This window comes from Poecile atricapillus, chromosome 1 (assembly GCF_030490865.1).
Source record: "Poecile atricapillus isolate bPoeAtr1 chromosome 1, bPoeAtr1.hap1, whole genome shotgun sequence".
Taxonomy (NCBI): domain Eukaryota; kingdom Metazoa; phylum Chordata; class Aves; order Passeriformes; family Paridae; genus Poecile; species Poecile atricapillus.
The window spans coordinates 180,388,908-180,395,011 of record NC_081249.1 but is presented as its reverse complement, the minus strand read 5'-3'; the positions used below and the strand labels follow the sequence as shown (position 1 = coordinate 180,395,011).

Sequence of the window (6,104 nt, the reverse complement as noted above, 5' to 3'; positions counted from 1 at the left end):
GGGGCGGGGCCGGGGCGGGGCTGAGGCGGGGCCGGGGCGGGCTGAGGCGGAGCCGGGCTAAGGCGGGACCGGGGCGGGGGGAGGCGGGGCTGAGGAGAGACCGGGGCGGGCTGAGGAGAGACCGGGGCGGGCTGAGGCGGGACCGGGGCGGGCTGAGGCGGAGCCGGGCTGAGGCGGCGCCGGGGCGGGGCGAGACAGGATCGGGGCGGGCCAGGGAAGGGCTCCGCCGGAAAGGCCGGAGCTCATAAAGAGCCCTGGGAGCTGCTAGGGCCTGTCTGGGCTCGCTGGGGCCTTGGGCAGGCGGGCGGGCGGGAGGAGCCCGGGCCGAGGCAGAGCCCGGCTGCCCCAGCCCCGAGTGCGGCCGGACGGGCTCGAAGGAGCCGCCGCAGGTGAACAATGCGAGCTGTGAGGGGCTGAACACGGCTGAGCGGTGTCCTGGCCGGAGTGAGCGTGCGGGGCTGTGAAAAGCGCCGTCAGTGCACGCTATTAACTGATAAATAGCGGATTTAGTTGGAGTTCTGGCGGCCTGGCAGGCTCTAGTCTGTCCTGACTGGAAGATTCTGTAGTAGGGGTTCATAGTTCAAGTGGGAAACAGGGGAAGTTGCTTGAACAATGCATAAAAAATAAATAATAAATCGCATTCGCAGGTGTACCCAGCAGCCTGGCTCTCCGTGCTAACAAGCAGCCGCAGTGGGATCAGGTGTGTCTAAATTAGTCCCAGCAGGTGGGTTAGAAACCCAGCCCTGGGTCAGGAATGACTTCAGTGTGTGCCTGTTAATAATAAACAGCTGCGTTAAAAAACAAGTTGTTATTTCAGGCTCCTGTTTGCTACCTCGCAGGTTGTTACAGTAATGAAAGACTTTGGGTTCATTACAGGAGATTCATGTGCTAATTAGCAGCCCAGTTAATAGGGCAGACTGGGAGCTGTGCTTGCTGCTCCCCGGATTTCCAAAACCTCAGGAGAAGGAACGCAGGGATGCAGTGTGAGCATCAGAGGCAGGTGAGTGCCAGGGGAGGGGGCCATGAGCTGCTCAGGAAACAGAAGGCAGCTCTGGATTTCTGTCCTTAACCCCTGTGCTGGTCCTGCATTCCTCCACCTTCCAGGGAAGGAATGGGGCTGGCAGATTCCTTCCTGTGGCTGAAACAGGGAAGGAGAAGGTGGGAAAGTTACAACAGGGATAACAAGGAACAGCTGTGTTCAGGTGTTACATCAGTCCAAGGTCTCATTGTGGTTTCTGATGTAGTGACTTCATACAGATGGCACAGCTTCATTTCATTTTATTTGTCCTTAAAAACCACAAAAAACCCCATTCAAGCCAAAATTTACTCCTTATATTTAATGATATCTTAGTGTTCCCATAGTTTCTTAGCTCCTCAGCTGCTCAGCTTTTGCCTAAATCATCAAAAGCAAAGAAAATTCGTTCTGCTCCAGTTACTTGCAGAAGCCACCATTGTGTTTCCTTTCTGGAACAAAATAGAATCCCCAGGAAGTCGAGGGGAAATTCCTTCTTTCCAGGAACAAATGTGTGTGTGAAACTTGTGGGTGTAATTTGGGGAGCTGTGGAATTCATGCAAGTTTTGTTAGAATTCCTAAGATTTGTTAGCATGGCTGAGCAGGTCCCATCTTGTTTGTGTTACCAGATGCCAGTGGAGCTTCCCAAATGGAATCTCAAACTGGTTTGGGTGGGAAGGGACCTTAAATCCCATTTCCACCCCTGCCATGGCAGGGACAGCTCCCACTGTCCCAGTGTCCAGCCCCAGTGTCCAGCCTGGCCTTGGGCACTGCCAGGGATCCAGGGGCAGCCACAGCTGCTCTGGCAATTCCAGCCCAGCCAGCAATTCCCAATTCCCAACATCCCATCTAAATTTCCCCTCTGGCAGAAATACTCTTTTTTAATAAATAGCATTTATTGAATCATTTTTAAGCTTGTTTGCTGTTTGTTCCACAAAGGAAGAGATCAGGTCCATTACTCAGAAAAGGAAGACCAACCCAGAGTGGGAAAAGCTGTTGAGGATTAAAGAGTTAATTTGATTTTTGTTGAGTGTGGTTGGCCCAGCAACTGTGGGTGGTTCTGGGGCAGAACAGGTGCACCTGGAGACAATAAATGCCAATTTAGCTCAAGGTCTCTAAAGTGACTGCTCAGCCTCATCAGCTGCTTGTGCTCTGGGTTTAAAAGGAGAAAAGTGGATTTTATTTGGATTTATCCACGTGGATATCAGCAGTTACTGGAAAGGCCTTAAAACTGGGAGTTCTGCTGCTTCCCATTGGGAAGGTGGCTGATGCCAGTCAAAATCCTTATGGAAAAAAAAGTAATTAATCCTGTGACATGGATGATGATTGCATTGTAAGGAGTTTTCCAAGACCCCATCCAGGCTCCTTCTCTTTAGCTCCCAGTGGAGATGCAACCTATGAAGTTTCCTGCCTTGGGTGGATCAGCTGTTTTGGCAGCAGCTGCAGAAATACAGCCCCAAAAAGTCTGTGGTGTGGATTGTACAGCCCAGACACCTCAGTGAGATCTCTAGTGTGGGGTTAGGCTGGGGAAATAACCCCAAAACACCCCTTCTGTGCTTTTCCATGGTTTTTCATGGAAATATTTCAGGTTTTTCCCTTTTTTTTCGAGGTTCTTTTGACAGGTCAATTAATCAATCCTGTAAATTATATATATCAGATATAGAGATACAAGAATAAATGTTTATTCAGCTTTTTGTGATCTTAAATCAATTAATTGCATGTCTGGAAGCAAAACCCTAAAACTGCTTTTGTTTGGGGCAGCTGGTAGAAAATACTTGTATTTCATATATTTATACATACACAGGCTTGGTTTATTAATGTCTTTAAAATGCAGAAATACAGAATAATCTTCATTAAACCTAAGGAAACCTTTTCCTGCTGCAAATTCCTGCCGGATTTTATTGTATCTCGGACTGACAGAACACCCCACACTGCACTTGGGGTGTTTTATTCATATTTCTTCTTTTCCTCCTCTGTTTCAGGATTATTTCTGTTGTCAGCCGTGCTTTAGGGGTAGCAGGGGCTGGGGTTCCCCTTGTGAAGGAACATTTCTGCATCCCGAGAGAAGCTGCCCAGCATTCCAGAGGGAAGGAAGAGCTCGGAGGTGCGGTGGGAGAGGAGCTGTCCCCAGCAGGTGGCAGGAGCCGCCTTCCCTCACGCTCCGTGCCGCTGTCCATGGTTACCCACGGCAGCCCGGGATGCTCGGGAACAGGAGCAGGAAAGGGACGGTGTGGGGCACAGGTGAGCCGAGCATTCCCTGGGTGTGGGTCGGGAAAGCTGCGGCTGCTCCCCTGCTTGCGGATCCCTGGGTTTTGCTGCCACGTGGGGCACAGAAATGACTTTGGCAGGGACAGGAGCCAGGGAGCGGCTGGAGCTGGGCCAGGGATGGGGCTCAGGCTGGAGATCAGGGAAGGTTCTTCCCCCAGAGGGTGGAATGAGCTCTGGAAAAGCTCCCCAGGGAATGGGCACGGCCCCGAGGCTGCCGGAGCTCCAGGAGCGTTTGGGCAGCGCTGCCAGGGATGCCCAGGCTGGGATTGTTGGGGGGTCTGGGATGATCCCTGGGGGTCCCAGCTCAGGACATTCTGGGTTTCTCTGAGTGATTTCTGATTTTAAAAGGAACCAGCCCCAGCTCTTAAGCAGCTGTTCTGGTTGCTGTCACCTCAGTGAGAAAACTCTGCCTTCCTTCCCTCCTACCTGGAGTGGTTTTGCTTTCCGAGTTTCCAGCTGGAGTGAGGAGCACCTTCCTTAGGAGCTTGTACCCCGAGGGCTCCTGAGCACTGCCCTCAGTCCTGCCCCACACTTGTCATAACCTGAGCTCATTTTTAACTCACCTCATTTCCTGGAATGCATTCCTTAACATTCCCTGCAGTGCTTGGCTGCTGCTTTCTTGTTTCAGTGTCCACACACTCCTGGTTCCTTTACCCCACTGATTCTCTCCTTTCCCAGGTTGTCCCTGGACAACAATCCCAGCCTGTCCCAGCTGGAAGTGCTGAGCCAGGCACTGCTTCTGGACCAGTTTCTCCTTGAGTTTGGGGTTTGGAGCTGTGCCTGCCCAGGAGCAGGAGGAATTCCCTGTCCTCCTGGTGAGCATCTTCCCCTGCATCGCCTCAGAATGAGGATTTCCAGTTTGGTTATTAATTACAATTCTGGCTCGAGATGTTTCTATGGGGCATTCAGGTGTAGTTTTTCTAATCACCATCCTGGTAATTAATCTGCCAGCCAAGCTCCCTCATTAGCAGCCTGCCTCGTGTTGGTCTGTCCCATTAAACCTTCTGGAGCTTTTGAGGGCTGCTCACAAGTTTTGTGAAAGTTGTTTGTGATAAGCTCAGGTTGTGGTCAGTTAATAATCTTATTTAAACAGTGATTGAATGAAAATATTTAGTTACTATCACCAAAAATGAATATTCCCCTCAGCATCTTTACAAGCACAAAAGATAAATATTTGTTTTATCATTCTCTAAGAGTTACTGTATTGATTCCAAATAACAGATCCAAGCTATTACAATCATTTCCCCTGTTATTCTTTTAAAACATCCTTGTTGTCCTTTCCCTTATTAGTAAAGTTGTATTTTTACTCATCTCTGTAACTTTTCTTTTTAGTGTTTTTGCTAAGTGATCCCTCTGATCTCCATTGGTTGCAAGGCTGATTTTTTTTAACAGACAGATTTTATTTGTGCCTGTTATTAATACACAGCACATTGTGATGATGGAGAGTCCTGGTTTGGGCTGGGACAGAGTTCAATTCCTTCCCAGGAGCTGGGACAGTGATCTGGATTCAGGATGAGGATAATGAGTGAGGAGCTGGGGTTAAACCACCAGAGGTTGACATTATTTCCCTGCAAGGTGAGATGTTCTCCCAGTGCCAAGATTTGGCAAGAAGTTATGCAGAGGTAACAAAGGAAATAAAAAACTCTGCTGGCTCATAACTCAGGCTGTTTTAAAGAGGATTCTTTCTCTGGTGGTCATTTCCCAGCAGTGAAATTGCAGTGTTTCCATTCATGGAAGAGAAATCACCTCAGAAATAACAAACAGATCAAACTCATGCATCTGAGCAAGCCCTGAGCTAAAATGGTGTAAAATGGGACAGTGCTTAAGGCAGAGCCCTCTGCTTTTCCTGTCTGGATTTTCTTCACCAAGGCCTAAGCCACTGCTGGAAAGACTCCCTGTGTGATTCCCTGCTAACTGGAAATGGGGAAAAAAAAAGTTCCTGTCTGTTCTTTAGAGCAAGAGCTGGTAATTTCATTCTCTCCTGGAGTGTTACTCCAGTGGTGATGAGATTTAGCCTAATCTGCATTAATGCTGCCTTTTAGCATCGGTTTAGGAAGGAGCCCAAAACCCCACCTGGAGCTCCACAGGGCTGTTCTGGAACAGGCACAGAGCTGGAGATCCATCCTTTATAGGGAATAATAAATGTTAATGCACTCCTTAGCATTTCAATGTCATGATTAAATATTCCAGAGCCTTATTAATTGAATATTTTATATTCCTGCAAATGGCCTTGATCCTCACAATGGCATACTAATTCCAAGGGAAAGGAGAGGGAACACGTTCAGATTCCTGCAAGAATTCCCTGCAAACAAGGCTTTTAAACTGGCTGCATGGAAGGGTTCTTGGGCACAGAGGGTTCCTGTGCATGAAGCAGGGACATGAGGCAATGTGGATGTGTTTGGGGTTTGGATTTATGGGGTTCCAGAGGCACGAGGGTGGTTTGCTGTTTGTGAGGAGAAGCTCAGTAATGGATTATCCCAAATTGTGTAGGTCTCAGTCACCAACTCATTGGGGACACCAAGGTGCTGATTCTGGACTGGAGAGGTGAACCTTTCCCTTCCTGTTGGAATTTAAGGAAATTCCAGACTTCTCCTCCCCTAAAGTCACAAAGAGTGGGAAAATTTGACAAGGTCCCAAAGGGAACTCATGATCTGTTCAGGACATGAGGAGGAGCAGCTGAGGGAGCTGGGAAGGGTCTGGAGAATTCCTGAGGGAGCTGGGAAGGGTCTGGAGAATTGCTGAGGGAGCTGGGAAGGGGCTGGAGAATTCCTGAGGGAGCTGGGAAGGGGCTGGAGAATTGCTGAGGGAGCTGGGAAGGGGCTGG

General features: G+C 49.3%; 1 long non-coding RNA gene across 6 annotated transcripts; it reads left to right on the top strand.

The window, feature by feature from the left end:
- Positions 1-275: 275 nt before the first annotated feature.
- On the top strand, positions 276-5,449 carry LOC131579688 (uncharacterized). Of its 6 annotated transcripts, none has more exons than XR_009277755.1 (6): positions 316-444; positions 648-700; positions 877-1,000; positions 3,013-3,253; positions 3,959-4,095; positions 4,766-5,449. It is a non-coding gene; the product is annotated as an uncharacterized LOC131579688 (long non-coding RNA). The 6 variants fall into 6 exon arrangements; XR_009277752.1 differs by having other exon boundaries at positions 4,707-5,449; XR_009277754.1 differs by lacking the exon at positions 4,766-5,449 and having other exon boundaries at positions 276-389; positions 3,959-4,668.
- Positions 5,450-6,104: the final 655 nt, after the last annotated feature.